Raw genomic sequence first — 16706 nt, 5'->3', positions numbered from 1 at the left:
AATTACAATGTTGTTGGAACCTCTTTAAGAACAGAAAATTGATCGGTATACGTCCTGGTTGGATATGATCTACCGAATGGTAACAATAAAGAAGAACACAAGAAATAATTAAAACGCTGACTATACTAAAATATTGATTCACGATTTTAATTCTCTCCACTCGATATGCAATCACTACAAAGAAGATCTACATAATAGGATTATTGCAGAGCTGAGAGAAGACGAGATGCCCGAGTAGAGAGGCCTACTCAGTGACCCACTGTAGTAGCTTCCACCCTGGTATCAGTCGTACATTCTGAGTGGAAGGTGTCAAAGAATTCACTGGTATCTGATCGTCTTCTGATAGTGATCTCACGTGATACTTCACTTAATAACAGGATGCTACACACTCAAGCTTACAAGTTAGCTCTTAAAAATGTTGACTGAAAGATGATCAGACTACAGAAAGTACTTTCAAGGTCACGGGCCTTTGCGGGATGAGTGCGGTAATTTCGTTTTTATGATTAACAGCGTAAGCATCAGCTCCATCGTCTGTTCAGCCTTTGCATAAAGTAATAGTTTTTAGAAATTTGAATAAGATATTAACTAATGTCAACGAGCTCTTAATAAGTATAATCGACTGAAAACTGATGAGAATTATTTTACACGTAATCTGAGGCAACAGTGGAGGGGCACGTGGTCAGCACGTTTCTCTCACGACCGTTGTCAGATTTCGTGACCGGAGCCGCTACTTCTCTGTCCAGTAGCTCCCCAGTTGACCTCACAAGAGCTGAGTTCACTCCGCTTGCCAACAATGCTCGGCAGACACGGACAGTGAACCTATACAATTGTTAGTCTAGCCCGACAGCGCTTAATTCACTGATGCGGCGGTAATCGTTGTTACCACTATGGCAAAGCCGATTGCTTGTGTAGACATTAGTTCTTATCTTCCTCTGTTGCATCTAATGAAAGCAATGTTGCTGCTCCTCTCACCGCAATCTGTAGAAGAAAAGATGGAAGGCCTCCCACAAGAAACAGATTCTGGCTACCTACTCAACGAAGAATTTCCAATCCAAGAGTTCAGCAGAGAAGTTAGTCATAACAAAAGGACCGTTTGCAGCCCTGACGCTACACTATACAGTAAATTGCACCATAAGACGGGAACATATTAGGCTTTTCGAATAATTTGTGGGTGGAAAGAGTATGAGCCAAGGAGAGCTTACACCAGTAGTGGCGCTACTGAAAGTGGGAAAACAGTCGGAAGCTCTCGCGTCGTATCGTCTGTCCACAGTACTTACAGAGCTTGATGCAACATACGAGGGAATGGTGGGCCACAAAACTTACGTATGTTTCCTTGTGGAAACTTTCTCGCAGCGTTTACGTCCTTCCATATTTTCTTCTACACATTGGATACAAAGTACTGCTTTCCTTTTTTACAAAGAAATTATGACTGAAATAGTAAACAGTTTCAGCTGCAGGTGTGTAATTGTTTATCAATTCCTGTTACGCGTTTCACGCGGCTGCCGCTTCATCAAGCTAGAAAAATAAGGAATTAAATTACAGCTGACACACGTGTACCTAAATTACACTAGACCTAACATCGTTAAAAGACGAGAGAATTGAAAAAATAAAAAAGATAACTTTAATACCTACTTTGTTAGACACTGAGAGATTTTAGTGTGGGGCTCCGTTGTCATATAAAACGGCTATGGGAGACATCTTTGTCATAAATTACGAGTTAACGTAGGGAAACCGTAAAAATAGGTAAATAGATAAATAGCAAAATCAATGAGCATAGCGAGCTGGGAGCGAAGGGATTGGGGGGGGGGGGGGCAAATAAGATATAAAAGTAATACAAAGAAGTTGTTATGCAATTAAAACTTACCGTGCAACGTTTACAATCACCAAGACGGAACTGCAGTGCCCCATCCAACCGTAAACACAGAAGTGTTGCAGCAAGTTTACGGTTTAGGAAACTGCTTGAGTTGTCAGCCATGTGGCGGAGCTGGAGGAGCGGAAATATTTATGACGCGCAAGGGAATGGGGAGGAAGCGGGGGTGGAGGAACAGGAAAAAAGGGGCTGTAAAAGAGGGGGTAAGAAGGGAAAATCGCCCTCCGCCACACACCGTTGGGTGGCTTGCGGAGTATAAATGTACATGTAGATGTAGATGAAAATGTTGTGAAGTTAGGTTCATGCGAGGTAGAGGGCAATGTGATAACGGTAAGGGTCTCGGAAGAACGGTAGGAAAAGTCCCATCAATGTTACGCGGGATGGGGTGGGAAGAACTGGTTTTGAAGAGGAAATAGGATAAGAAGAACGGAGGGATGGTAGTGGGGGACAGGAATATTTCATGCTGGGAAGAAGACGGATAACATAGTATCGTAAAAAGTTCGATTGTTTGTGATCAGTTCAACGTTAAATCTGTGTTCTACAAAGCGTTACAGAACTTGGAAATGTCTGATTCTTCCAGAGCGAAAGCTTTCTTCCCTTGGGATTGTAGTGGAGAGTTTACGACTTGTCTAAAGGAGGCTGATAACGCTTGCTTCTCTTGAGATGCTCCTGGAAAGACCGAGTTACACTCCTGGAAATGGAAAAAAGAACACATTGACACCGGTGTGTCAGACCCACCATACTTGCTCCGGACACTGCGAGAGGGCTGTACAAGCAATGATCACACGCACGGCACAGCGGACACACCAGGAACCGCGGTGTTGGCCGTCGAATGGCGCTAGCTGCGCAGCATTTGTGCACCGCCGCCGTCAGTGTCAGCCAGTTTGCCGTGGCATACGGAGCTCCATCGCAGTCTTTAACACTGGTAGCATGCGGCGACAGCGTGGACGTGAACCGTATGTGGAGTTGACGGACTTTGAGCGAGGGCGTATAGTGGGCATGCGGGAGGCCGGGTGGACGTACCGCCGAATTGCTCAACACGTGGGGCGTGAGGTCTCCACAGTACATCGATGTTGTCGCCAGTGGTCGGCGGAAGGTGCACGTGCCCGTCGACCTGGGACCGGACCGCAGTGACGCACGGATGCACGCCAAGACCGTAGGATCCTACGCAGTGCCGTAGGGGACCGCACCGCCACTTCCCAGCAAATTAGGGACACTGTTGCTCCTGGGGTATCGGCGAGGACCATTCGCAACCGTCTCCATGAAGCTGGGCTACGGTCCCGCACACCGTTAGGCCGTCTTCCGCTCACGCCCCAACATCGTGCCGCCCGCCTCCAGTGGTGTCGCGGCAGGCGTGAATGGAGGGACGAATGGAGACGCGTCGTCTTCAGCGATGAGAGTCGCTTCTGCCTTGGTGCCAATGATGGTCGTATGCGTGTTTGGAGCCGTGCAGGTGAGCGCCACAATCAGGACTGCATACGACCGAGGCACACAGGGCCAACACCCGGCATCATGGTGTGGGGAGCGATCTCCTACACTGGCCGTACACCACTGGTGATCGTCGAGGGGACACTGAATAGTGCACGGTACATCCAAACCGTCATCGAACCCATCGTTCTACCATTCCTAGACCGGCAAGGGAACTTGCTGTTCCAACAGGACAATGCACGTCCGCATGTATCCCGTGCCACCCAACGTGCTCTAGAAGGTGTAAGTCAACTACCCTGGCCAGCAAGATCTCCGGATCTGTCCCCCATTGAGCATGTTTGGGACTGGATGAAGCGTCGTCTCACGCGGTCTGCACGTCCAGCACGAACGCTGGTCCAACTGAGGCGCCAGGTGGAAATGGCATGGCAAGCCGTTCCACAGCACTACATCCAGCATCTCTACGATCGTCTCCATGGGAGAATAGCAGCCTGCATTGCTGCGAAAGGTGGATATACACTGTACTAGTGCCGACATTGTGCATGCTCTGTTGCCTGTGTCTATGTGCCTGTGATTCTGTCAGTGTGATCATGTGATGTATCTGACCCCAGGAATGTGTCAATAAAGTTTCCCCTTCCTGGGACAATGAATTCACGGTGTTCTTATTTCAATTTCCAGGAGTGTATTTTTAACAACATCCTTCTTGGCTGAAAAGTGTTCCTGAAATGTAGTTTTAAGAACTCTTCCAGTTTGACTATCGTACGATAAGACACTATAAGCACTCAATTTTGTGACCTGGAGCTAGAATACGGGTAGACAACAATCGTTTCTTGCAATTAAAACGATGTTGGACCTTATAGTTGTGGAAGCTACTTTCACGTGATAGCTTTGAATAAGTTTGGCAAGTATGTAAGAGTGTTCTTCTAGAGTAGGTAAGGTGACATAGATGGGCTCTAAAGTACTACCTCTGGGGACGAGGGAGATATTTCTAGAGATATTTTTATTGTGTATTCGTTCAACCAGATTGGTATGGTATCTGTTGGTCCTAGCAATGTGTCTTAAGTGTACAAGCTCTGGTTCAACGTTTTCTGTATCTAAGGGGAGAACACGTGGATGATCACCCATCGAAGAAAAGAAGTTTATTTTGTAACTGAAAGTGTGGCAGAATGTCGAGTGCATCTAGGTCTGCGTCTAAATCTACATGGATAGTCTACAAATCACATTTAAGTATCTCGTAGACGGCTCATCGAACCGCCTCCACAATAATTATGTATATTCCAATCTCGTACAGCGCTCGGAAAAAAACGAACACATATATCTATCGGTGCGAGCTCTGATTTCCCTTATTTTATTACGGTGATCGTTCCTCCCTATGTAGGTCAGCGTGAACAAAATACTTCCGCATTCGGAGGAGAAAATTGATGATTGAAATTTCGTTAGAAGATTCAGCCGCTATGAAAAGTGTCTTTGTTTTAATTACGTCCACCCCAAATTTTGTACCATTTCAGGGACACTGACTCCCGTATTTCGCTATAATACAAAACGTGCCGCCCTTCTTTGAACTTTCTCGATGTACTTCGTCAATCTTATCTGGTAAGGATCTCACACCGCGCAGCAGTATTCGAAAAGAGGGCTGTCAAACGTTGTGTAGGCAGTCTCTTTAGTAAATCTCTTACATTTTCCAAGTATCCTGCGAATAAAACGCAGTCTTTGGTTAGCCTTCCCCACAATATTTTCTACGTGTTCCTTTCAGTTTACGTTGTTCGTTAATTTAATTCCTAAGTATTTTGTTGGATTTATAGCCCTTAGATTTGACTGATTTATCGTGTAACCGAAGTTTAACAGATTTCTTTCAAATTAAAAGGAAGGTCAGCGTTGGCCGTAATATTGATGTTTTGTTGATAGCAGAATCGATTTTCGATCACATAGTGATCATCTTCTGTTCTGTGGTGTACAAATTAAATTCAGACACAGGTATCAAGTTATCAACAACCAAAACTGAGAAGCGATCACAATAACTGGAGCGGCTTCAGTTATTGTGATCGCTTCTCAGTTTTGGTTATTGATAAATTGATACCAGTGTCTGAGTTTAATTTGTACACCACAGCAATGAAGATGATCACTATATGATCGAAAAACGATTCTGCTATCAATAAAACATCAATTACCGCCAACGCTGACCTTCCTTTTAATTTAACGTATCTGGTCGTTGTGCACAAAGCACTCCATGGAGTCGCCATTCAATAGATTTCTTTTAGCACTCATGTGGATGACCTCACACTTTTCATTATTCAGGATCAAATACCAACTTTCTCACCATACAGATATCTTTTCTAAATCGTTTTGCAATTCGTTTTGATCGTCTGATGAATTTACTAGTCGATAAAGACAGTGTCATCTGCAAACAATCTAAGACGGCTACTCAGATTGCCTCCTAAATTGTTTATATAGATGAAGAACAGCGAAGGGCACACAACACTAGCTTGCGTAAGCCAGATATTACTTTTGTTTTACTCGATGACTTTTCTTCAGTTACTACTAACTGTGACCTCTCTGACTGGATATCACGAATCCAGTCACATAGCTGAGACGACATTCCATAAGTACGCAATTTCACTACAAGCTGCTTATGTGGTGCATTGTCAAAAACCTTCAGGAAATCTAGAAATACGGAATCAGTTTGAAATCCCTTGTCAATAGCACTCAACACTTCGAGTGAGTAAAGACCTAGTTGTGTTTCACAAGAACGATGTTCTCCAAATCCGTGTTGACCGTGTGTCAATAGACCGTTTTCTTCGAGGTAATTCATAATTTTCAGACACAATATAAGTTCTAAATTCCTTCTGCATATAGGCATATAATTTAGTGGGTTAATCCTACTACCTTTCTTGAATATTGATGTGACCTGTGTAACTTTCCAGTCTTCGGGTACAGATCCTTCGGCGAGCGAACGATTTTATGTGATTGTTAAGTATGGAGCTAATGCATCAGCATACTTCGAAAGGAACCTAACTGGTGTACAGTCTGGACCAGAACACTTGCTTTTATTAAGTGATTTAAGTTGCTTCACTACTCCGACGATATTTACTTCTACGTCACTCATGTTGACAGCTGTTCTAGGTTCGAATTCTGGATTATTAACTTCGTCTTCTTTTGTGAAGGCATTTCGGAAAACTGTGTTTAGTAACCCTGCTTTGGCAGCACTGTTTTCCATAGTATCTGCATTGCTATCGTGCAGAGAAGGCATTGATTGTTCTTAATCCGAATTTCGGGGGGGACGGCCGAACGTAGTGGTCGAGCGGATCTAGGCACTTGAATCTGGAACCGCGCGACTGCTACGGTCGCAGGTTCGAATCCTGCCTCGGGCATGGATGTGTGTGATGTCCTTAGGTTAGTTAGGTTTAAGTAGTTCTAAGTTCTAGGGGACTGATGACCTCAAATGTTAAATCCCATAGTGCTCAGAGCCATTTGACGACCGGGCTAAATTTCGAGCTTCTGTAAAAGATCGTAAATCTTGGAGACTGTATCCATTTAAATTTGGCATGTTTCTTTCTTTGTGTACCAAGGAAGATCAGTTTCGTTGTTTGTTAATTTATTTGGTATAATTCTCTCAATTGCTGCCGATCCTATTTCTTTGAATTCGAGCCACATCTGGTCCACACACATTGTTAATTTGGAACGAGTGGAGATTGTCTCCCAGGAAGGCGTCAAGTGAATTTTTGTCTGCTGTTTTAAATAGGTATATTTTTCGTTTATTTTTGGAGGATTTTGGGGTTACAATATTCAATCTCGTAACGAAAACACTGTGTTCACTAATCCCTGTATCCGTTTTGATGCTTGTTATTAACTCAGGATTATTTGTTGCAAAGAGGTCAAGTGTGTTTTCACAACCGTTTATTATTCGCGTGGGCACATGAACTAACTGCTCGAAATAATTTTCAGAGAATCCGTTTAGCACAATTTCGGATGGTGATTTATACGTACCTCCGGAATTAAATGTATATTTTCGCCAACATATCAAGGGTAAATTTAAGTCACCACCAACGACAAATGCATGAGTTGGGTACGTGTTTGAAATCAAACTCAAGTTTTCTTTGAATCTTTCAACAATTATATCTCCTCAATTGGGAGGTCGGTAAAAGGATCCTATTATTATTTTATTCCGGTTGCCAAGAATGACCTCTGCCCATATTAACTCACATGAGCTATCTCCTTCAATTTCGCCACAAGCTGGACTACTTCTAACAACAAACAAAAATGCCACCGCCGATTGTGTTTGGCTTATCCTTTCGGAACACATTTAGGTTCTTCGCAAAAATTTGGGCTGAACGTATCTGCAGCTTTGGTTAGCTTTCAGTGCCTATAACCATTTGAGCATCAGCGCTTCTTTCAATTTGCACTTGGAGCTCTGGTACTTTCCCAACACAGCTACGACCGTTTACACTTGTTATACCAATGGTTTCTGGATCTGCGTTCTTCCCTTGTTTGGTCTGTATGCTTTGTGACCGAAGCCCTTTTTGTGTTTTCCCGAGACCCTCTAACGTAAAAACCGCCCAGTCTACGCCACACAGCCCCTGCTACCCGTGTAGCCGCCTCCTGCGTGTTGGAGCCTCCTGACCTATTCAGCGGAGCTAGACACCCAACCATCCTATGGCGTAAGTCGAGGAATCTGCAGCGTACATGATCACAGAACCGTCTGAGCCTCTGATTCAGACCGTCCACTCTGCTCTGAACCAGAGGTCCGCAATCTGTCCGTCGACTATGCTGCAAATGGTGAGCTCTGCTTTCATTTCGCAAGCAAGACTGGCAGCCTTTACCACTTTTGTTAGCCGCTCGAAACCAGAGAGAACTTCTTCCGATCCGAAGCGACACACATCAGTGGTGCCGAAGTGAGCCACCACCTGCTATTGACTGCACCCAGTGCTCTTCATGCTATCCGGAAGGACCCTTTACACGTCTGGAATGACACCCGGTATACAAATGGAGTGCACATTGGCTTTCTTCCCCTTCTTGGAATCTACGTCTCAAAGGGGCCCCTTAACGTACCTAACATTGGAGATTCCAACTACCAATAATCCCACCCCCTGTGACTGCCCGGATCTTGCAGGCTGAGAGGTTTCCTCTGAAACAGGACGGGCGACTGCATATGGTTGTGCGTCAGTGTCAGCCACAGACAGCACCTGGAATCTGTTTGTCAGATTAACCGGAGAGGTCTCACATGCGGCTCCCTAGGAAGTGTTTCGCCGCCTGCTAGGCCCCGAGGTGACCTCCCACACGACCACAGGTGAGGGGTCAATCTCAGTGTGAGCAGTAACTGGGCTGGCCGCCGGTGAGGACCGGACCACAACAGCGATGCCCATCCACTGCAGCTTCAGGCTGTGTAACCGAAGCCTTCACCGCCCGGAACTGAGAGCGAAGTATCACCAACACGTCTCGCATCCGCAAACAACAGAGTCCCTGTCCATACTAAAGACCATGGAAGTACATCACTCAGACAAACTGACTACTGACATGTGCTGCGGAATTCTACTGTAGACCTTGAAGAAAACGCAAGAACTGTTTCTAGTAAATTACATTAATATGCAGACATTCGAAAACCAAACCACTGAAGCACTCAAGTGAGAATAAATAATATGCTCCTGATTCGAAACTTTTAATACGATGTTTTCACTAGTTACAGGCCATTTATAAATCACAAAAGTGATATAATTAAGCGGGTAAAGTGAGTGTTAGGTCCAAGTCATTGATGAACCACTCAGATGACTTGGAATGGTGGGTGGAAACAATTTTTGGGTGAAGCTGGGAAAATTCCTCTGCAAGTAAGGTGCATTCATGATAATACAGATGTTCACGTATCTGAAATAAAAAAGTTTCTTGCAAAGGGCGTTAGCTTGCTTAAAATAGTGGTTCTCAAGAGTGTTGACAAATATGTCTACTAAAAATCCTACGAGACTGTTGCCCATTGCAAGGCTGTCAGGCTTTTTTTTCGCTTCGTCATTCTTCTGACTGGTTTGATGCGGCCCGCCACGAATTCTCCTGTGACAGCCTTTTCATCTCAGAACAGCCACTCCAACCAACATACTCAATCGTTTGCTGTATGTATTCCAATCCTACACCGGGAACACGTACAGGTTTCCACTAACCGTTCGTGGGAATACTGACCTATCCGGACAGGACCATGGACTTGGTTTCACAAGAAACGGGATTCCTGCGATCAGGCGACTCGTTTCCATTAATACATGTTCGGAATTCTACAATCCCGTGCCCACTGCAGTCATAATAGACGAGCGTTCAACTTTTTTTCCCCTTGAGTCATCTGTCTTCCAACTAGTATGACACAGCCCACCACGAAATCCTCTCCTGTTCGGCCTTTTTCTGTCACAATAGCACTTCCAACTTACGTATTCAATAATTTACTGCATGTCTCCCAATCTCTGACTTCCTCTACAGATTTTACCCTCTACACCTCTCTGCAGTACCATGGAGGATTTATCCCTCATGTCTTAACAGATATCCTATTATCCGGTCCCTTCTTGTTGTCAGTGTTTTCGACACATTCATTTCCTTGTCGATTCTTTGGAGGACCTCGTCATTTCTCACATTAGGAGTCCATATAATTTTAAACATTCTTCTGTAGCGCCACATCTCAAATGCTTCGATTCTCTTCTTTTGGGGTTTTCCCACAGTCCATGTTTCACTGCCATTCAATACTGTACTCCAAACGTATATTCTCAGAAATTTCTTCCTCAAATTGAGACTTATGATTGACGCTAGTAGACTTTTCTTGGCAGGGAATGCTCTCTTTTGGCAGTGCTAGTCGTCTTTCTATGTCCTCCTTTATCTGTCCATCAAGGGTTATTTTACTGCCTAGGTAGCAGAACTCCTTAACTTCGTCTACTTTATGATCACCAATACTGATGTTAAGTTTATCGCTGTTCTCATTTCTGCTACTTCTCGCTTTTCCTTTCATCTTTGTTCTTCTCACTGAAATTATTTCACCTTGAATTTTAACCCCACTCTTGAACGTTTCTTTTATTTCCGTAATTTGTTTTTCAGGGGCACTTCGTTCTTTGCCTCCCACTATTATTGTACCGTTTTGGTTCTTGTACAGACTGTATATTAGGCGTCTTATCCCTGTTTTTCTCAGAATTTCGAACATCTTACATCATTTTACACAGTCGAATGCTTTTTGCAGATGGACATATCCTATAAACATATCTTGATTTTTCTTCAGTCTTCGTTCCATTATCACCTGCAACTCTTTATGTAGCCTATTGTGTGAGGGAAAATAGTTGTTTGAGGTAATGAGTCGAAGGAGAGAAATAAGCACTGGGGCTTCATCTGGATTTAATTTCTCACATCTTGTCATGTGTAAAAAATAATAGCTATAGTTTTTTGAGCGGTAACATTACTATAAAGATATTTTGTGTCGACAGAAGCCGAGCACAAAAAGGGTAGGAACATTTTCTTCGTTTTCGTTCAACTAATACTCTCCAGTTAGGGATAGAGTAGCAGGTTTCAAAGGTGTAAAATTCTTTGAGCATTTTGAATACAAAATGGGCGACGGGTTTAGCAGGGCTGTCTGTACAGTGCCATAATGCTGCATACTATAATGGAATGAAATAAAAAGAACTTATGATATTTAAGGGCCCCAGCTACATTTATTCATAACATTCAATACGAGTTTTGTGCCCATCACTTTGGGAACTTTTTACAGTCGAGGGTTTAAAAAAAATTATGCCGGTATTGAGGTGCCGTTGGATATTAAAGGCTTATGCATTTACAAAGTTGGAGGAACCTGTCGGAATGCAGACAGAATATGACAACTGTAATGCTCGTCTTTAATCATTGTACCAGTGTGAATATCTTCACAATGTGACTTAAAAATTATCTGCTTGTACACTTAAAACTAAACACGACTGAAGTAAATTTTCTTCTCGCCTCAAGAAAGTGGTACATTACCTTGGGCTTGATGTTACCCAGTAACTTATGTGAAACTTCCGCGGCATTTGAAATTCAATGGAAGTTCTCCCTCATACCTTGCGAGGCTAACACTCCTGGAAGAGAGAAAGTTGCGAGTAATAGCTAATCCAAAGCGGGAGTAATTCTGATAAGTTATGAAGGTAAGATATCAGATACTGGCAGAAGTGAATGTGGTGTCACCGCCAGACACCACACTTGCTAGGTGGTAGCCTTAAATCGGCCGCGGTCCGTTAGTATACGTCGGACGCGCGTGTCGCCACTGTCAGTGATAGCAGACCGAGCGCCACCACACGGCAGGTCTAGAGAGACTTACTAGCACTCACCCCAGTTGTACAGCCGACTTTGCAAGGAACGGTTCACTGACAAATACGCTCTCATTTGCCGAGACGATAGTTAGCATAGCCTTCAGCTACATTTGCTACGACCTAGCAAGGCGCCGTATTCAATTGATATTGAGATTCTATTAATGTATCATCAAGAGCGATGTCTACAAATGTGGATTAAAGTTAAGTATTCCAGAAGCTACGTACTTTTCTTTATAGCATTCATTACGTATCCTGTTTCAGACCTCACGCCAGCCTGCGTGAGTTTAAGCGCGTGCCTTTCGGCTTCCTCTCATTGTGTCTAGGCTGTCTTGTCTAGACACAACAGTGAAGGTGTGAGGGAGGGTTATGAGCCGTGATCGATTAGCTAAGCGGCAGAGGACTTGCCTGGGAAAGGCAAACCTCCCGGATTCGAGTCCCTGTCTGGCAGAGAGTTTTAATCTGCCAGGAAGGTTAAGATCGGAGGACACTCCGCTCCTGAGTGAAGATTCTTTCAAGTAACTCACAACGAGGTCACTTATATAAAAGACTGTACAGACTACGTTTCTAGGACATCACGGGGCTTAAAGTGTAGACTTTGGACTGTAATGTACTGCTGTGGTGCGTCCATATGTGGATTACAGCTGCATGTGCTCCAGTTAAGCATCGGTCAGCAATCCTTGAATACTTAATGCATAGCAACATGAAGCTTTACAAATTGTTGTGGAGCTCTTGTTGTCTACCCACCCCAATGATCTTCTAGATGGAAGCAATGAGATGCTACTTGGCGCGAGGCTTAAGTAAACAGACTATGGATCCTGAGGGAAACACTGCATAAAATGTTCAGCACCTACTAGTGCGCTGCGGTCGCAGGTCCGAATCCTCTCTCGGGCATGGATGTGTGTGATGTCCTTAGGTTAGTTAGCTTTAAGTAGTTCTAAGTTCTAGGAGACTGATGACCTGAGAAGTTAAGTCCCATAGTGCTCAGAGCCATTTGAACCATTTGAACCTACTAGTGAGATGTTTCCTTAAACAGTAGTGGTTCCTCGAGAAATTTCCTCCGATGTGCACTTTTCTCAACAACCCTCTGCATTCAACACTTTAAGACACTTTTAAACTGCGTTATTGTGTCTCATACCTACTCTCCAGATCAGAACGCTTTAGGCGTGGGTGCTAATGGAGACGAGCGGAAATTGTTTACGGACAATATACTTGAATGTTTGATATCATACGTTTTTACATGGATGGGTCAAAACCTGAAATGGACGGAATGTCCACTTTTCCACGAAAGAACTCAATACTGCGGCCAGTTAAGCTTCCCTTCGACGTATTGATGATGATACCTAAACCTACGGCTATCAGGCAAGGAGTGATTCACGCGAAAACTGTACTGGAAGACGTACACATCAAGAACAGTTTTGCATCACCTCGGTTCAGAGAGTTTCGGAATCTGTACAGAAAATTAGAATGGATATCGACATAAACACCATTTCCGCCCTTTTCAGTGCTCTAAAATACCACGCGTTGCTTGTTGTAACACCATACAGTGAAACCTTCAGAGGTGGTGGTCCTAATTGCTGTACGCACCGGTACCTCAAATAGGCAATAGCACGCCCTCTTGCATTGCTGCATGCCCGTATTCGTCGTGGCATACTATACACAAGTTCATCAAGGCAATGTTGATCCAAATTATCCCACCCCTCAACGGCGATTCGGCGTAGATATCTCAGAGTGGTTGGTGGCTCACGTTGACCATAAACAGCCCTTTTAAAATCTATCTCAGGCACGTTCGATATGGTTCATGTCTGGAGAACATGCTGGTCACTCCAATCGAGCGATGTCGTTATCCTGAAGGAAGTCTATCACAAGATGTGCAAGATGGGGGCGCGAATTGTCGTTCATGAAGACGAATGCCTCACCAATATGCTGCCGATATGGTTGCACTATCGGTAGGAGGATGGCATTCAAGTATCGTACAGTCGTTACGGCGCCTTCAATGACCACCAGCTACGTACGTCGGCCCCACATAATGCCACCCCAAAACAACTCCACCTTGCAGGACAGTGTGTCTAAGGCGTTCAGCCTGACCCAAACATAATTCCGACAACTGTCGGTGGCGTTGCTGTCAGCGTCCCTCCGAGCCATAATCCGTAGGCAGAGGTTATCCACTGCAGTGGTAGCCCTTACGCAACCGGAGCGAGGCATGTCATCGACAGTTCCTCTCTCTCTGTGTCTCCTCCAGTCGGAAGAACATCGCTTTGGTTCACTCCGAGACTCTTGGACGCTTCCCTTGTTGAGAACCCTTCCTGGCACAAAATAACAATGCGGACGCGATCGACCCGCGGTATGACCGTCTAGTCGTGGTTGAACTACAGACAACACGAGCCGTGTACCTCCTTCCTGGTGGAATGACTGGAACTGATCGTCTGTCTAACCCCCTCCGTCTAACAGGTGCTGCTCATGTAGGTTGTTTACATCTTTTGGCGGGTTTAGTGACACCTCTGAAGTACTGTGTCTATGATACAACATCCACAGTCAACCGTCTATCTTCATGAGTTCTGGGAACCAGGACAATGCAAAACTTTTTTGATGTGTGTTATATTAAACCTATCAGAAGAACACTCACCATTATCTGTTATAACATTTTTTTTCAATAATAATACCAATAAGCATAGATGGATGAAAATCCGAAATACTTACAGCAAGCAACCAAACGACACAGTGCAATGGTTGGCACACTAGACTCGCATTCGCGGAGACGAGGGTCAAACTCGCGTCCGGCCATTCTGATTTAGGTTTTCCGTGATTTCCTTAAATCGCTTCAGTCCAATGTAGGATGGTTCCTTTGAAATGGCATAGCCTACTTCGTTCCCTAATCCGATGGGACCCATGACCTCACTATTTGGTCCCCTCCCTCAAATCAATTAACCAATCCAGCAACCAACTTCTTTGACAATATTTCAAGACAAATTTGAACTACTTGTTACAGGCAGAAATGTACTTTTCCCAGTCACGTGCGAAAATTGTCCGGCTATGATTTGACCATGGGTGCTTCCTCGAGAACCTTTGCCACCTTTGTTGAAGTACTATACCAAAGTAAAACTGAGGAGTGGAGGTGATGGAGATGATCGCCTACGCCCATTGCTCCTCAAGAGAAATATGATCATGTTAATAGTTCTTAAATTAACTTATGTATTCCCCATAGATGTCAAGACTTTGGTTGCAACTAATGAATTTATGTGAGCTTTTAATAAAAAAAGTACATACATGTAACAGAGAAATTTACGTCTTACGAAGGGTGGGGAAGGGGTGGGGTAGATAGAAAGAGAGAAAGAAAGGACGAGGTGGACAGACAGCATGGGGAGAAGGGATCGACAGACAGAGTAGACAAAGTGGACAAAGTGGGGAGGGGAGAATGGAAAGAGGGGGAAGGACGAGGTAGACAAGAGAGGAGGTCGTAGGAAGTGGGAGGAAAAGATGGACATAGGAGTGGAAAGTGATGGACGAAGATGGCAGATGGGCAGTGGGGAAGTATAGAAGGAAGAGGGGCGTACGAGGGTAAAGCTGCACATGAAAAGCTGGTATACAAATACAACAAAAATATGCTATATCAATGTAATGATCCAGCTCTTATTTTTCAAATGAAACTCGTTATAATTAGGTATTCCTTGAGCTGAACACCCAATGCTTCCATTCCTAAGGTATCACCATGTTCGCCAGAGACGCTCTCTCTGGCTATTGTGACGCCTGCATTGTAATTTTGCAAAGAGTTGTAGCAGCTGGCAATCAGTGGCCAAATATTGACACACATGAAATTCATCACAGGTATGGAGGTATTTCCTCTTAGAGGCATGTTCCACGCATCGTGATAAAATAACATAGGTCTCTGGAAAATTCACTATCTGCAAGTCCCTAAATAAGAATTTACAAGTGATAGGAATGCATGACCTGAAAACAGCCAGTTGGCCGTAAGAGTGGAGAGCTCCCTTTCTTTTGCGTTTCTGATGGCACCTATGTTGAGAATCTGGTGTGAAATTATGCTCAGGGTTTGTAAAATGTTTGTCCCAGATAAACCAATAGTCAACTGGTGCACACTTCCAATAATTACATTAGTGAAACACATTTAGAGGCCATTCCTAAAAATTTTCTTGTTGCTGGAATAGCTGAAACTGGCAATATCGCGGAATGGATCTGGCAATTTTATGATCATTTATTTATTTACTCGAGTGATACAGATTTCTTGATAAATTAACTTGATGTTTTCTTCTCATTTTGATAAAATATTCTGACCAATTATTATGTAATATGTGACATTCAGTAAAAAATTTTAATTTTTCAACTGTAAGAAGATTATTTTATGTGCAGAACATCAATTGCTACTATCGCTGAGGAGGTTGTAAACTTCGGATACCTTTTTTTTCTTTTCTTTTTTCTCTCTTAGTGCTACTGAAAGTGACCACAACGAAATTCATTAACAAACTCTTAACTACACCTTAGATTTTGTGTTACTCACCTTGTAGAATACACAACCACTACTTGATAATTATCAACCCTTTGCCAGAATGTCTCAATTTACAATAATAGGTACTATATTAGCGTTATAAATTCGTCCAGATGAGCTCCTATTTCACTTATGGTGGAGCTTTAAAAAAGGAGGAACTGGGTGTTCGCCACATAGAATATCTGCTTACAATGAGTACAAAGTCATGAGAGAGCAACTAGCATGTCGCATATTTGAAATCTAGCACCTGGATCAGGATTAGAGGAGAAAGCTGGTGATTGAATTTTCGTGGGAAAAATCCGATACAACGAAAAACGCCTTTGTTTTAATGATGTCCACCCAAAATCCTGTATCCTGTTCGTGATTCTGTCTCTCCCCTTTTTCTCGATAATACAAAACGTGCAACTCTTTTTTATTAACTTTCTCGATGTACTCCGTTTATCCTATCCGATAAGGCTGCCACATTGCGCAGTTGCACTCCAAAAACGGACAAGCGTGGTATAGGCCTTTTTTTTAGTAGATCTGTTACATTTACTCAGTGTCCGCCCCCGGGAGCTGAGTGATGTCAATCCTAAGGGCCCGAGTTCGATTCCCGGCTGGATCGGAGATTTTCTCCGCTCAGGGA

The sequence above is a fragment of the Schistocerca americana genome, chromosome 7 (assembly GCF_021461395.2).
Source record: "Schistocerca americana isolate TAMUIC-IGC-003095 chromosome 7, iqSchAmer2.1, whole genome shotgun sequence".
NCBI lineage: Eukaryota > Metazoa > Arthropoda > Insecta > Orthoptera > Acrididae > Schistocerca > Schistocerca americana.
The sequence above is the reverse complement of the archived record's forward strand: the minus strand, read 5'-3'. Positions refer to the sequence as shown.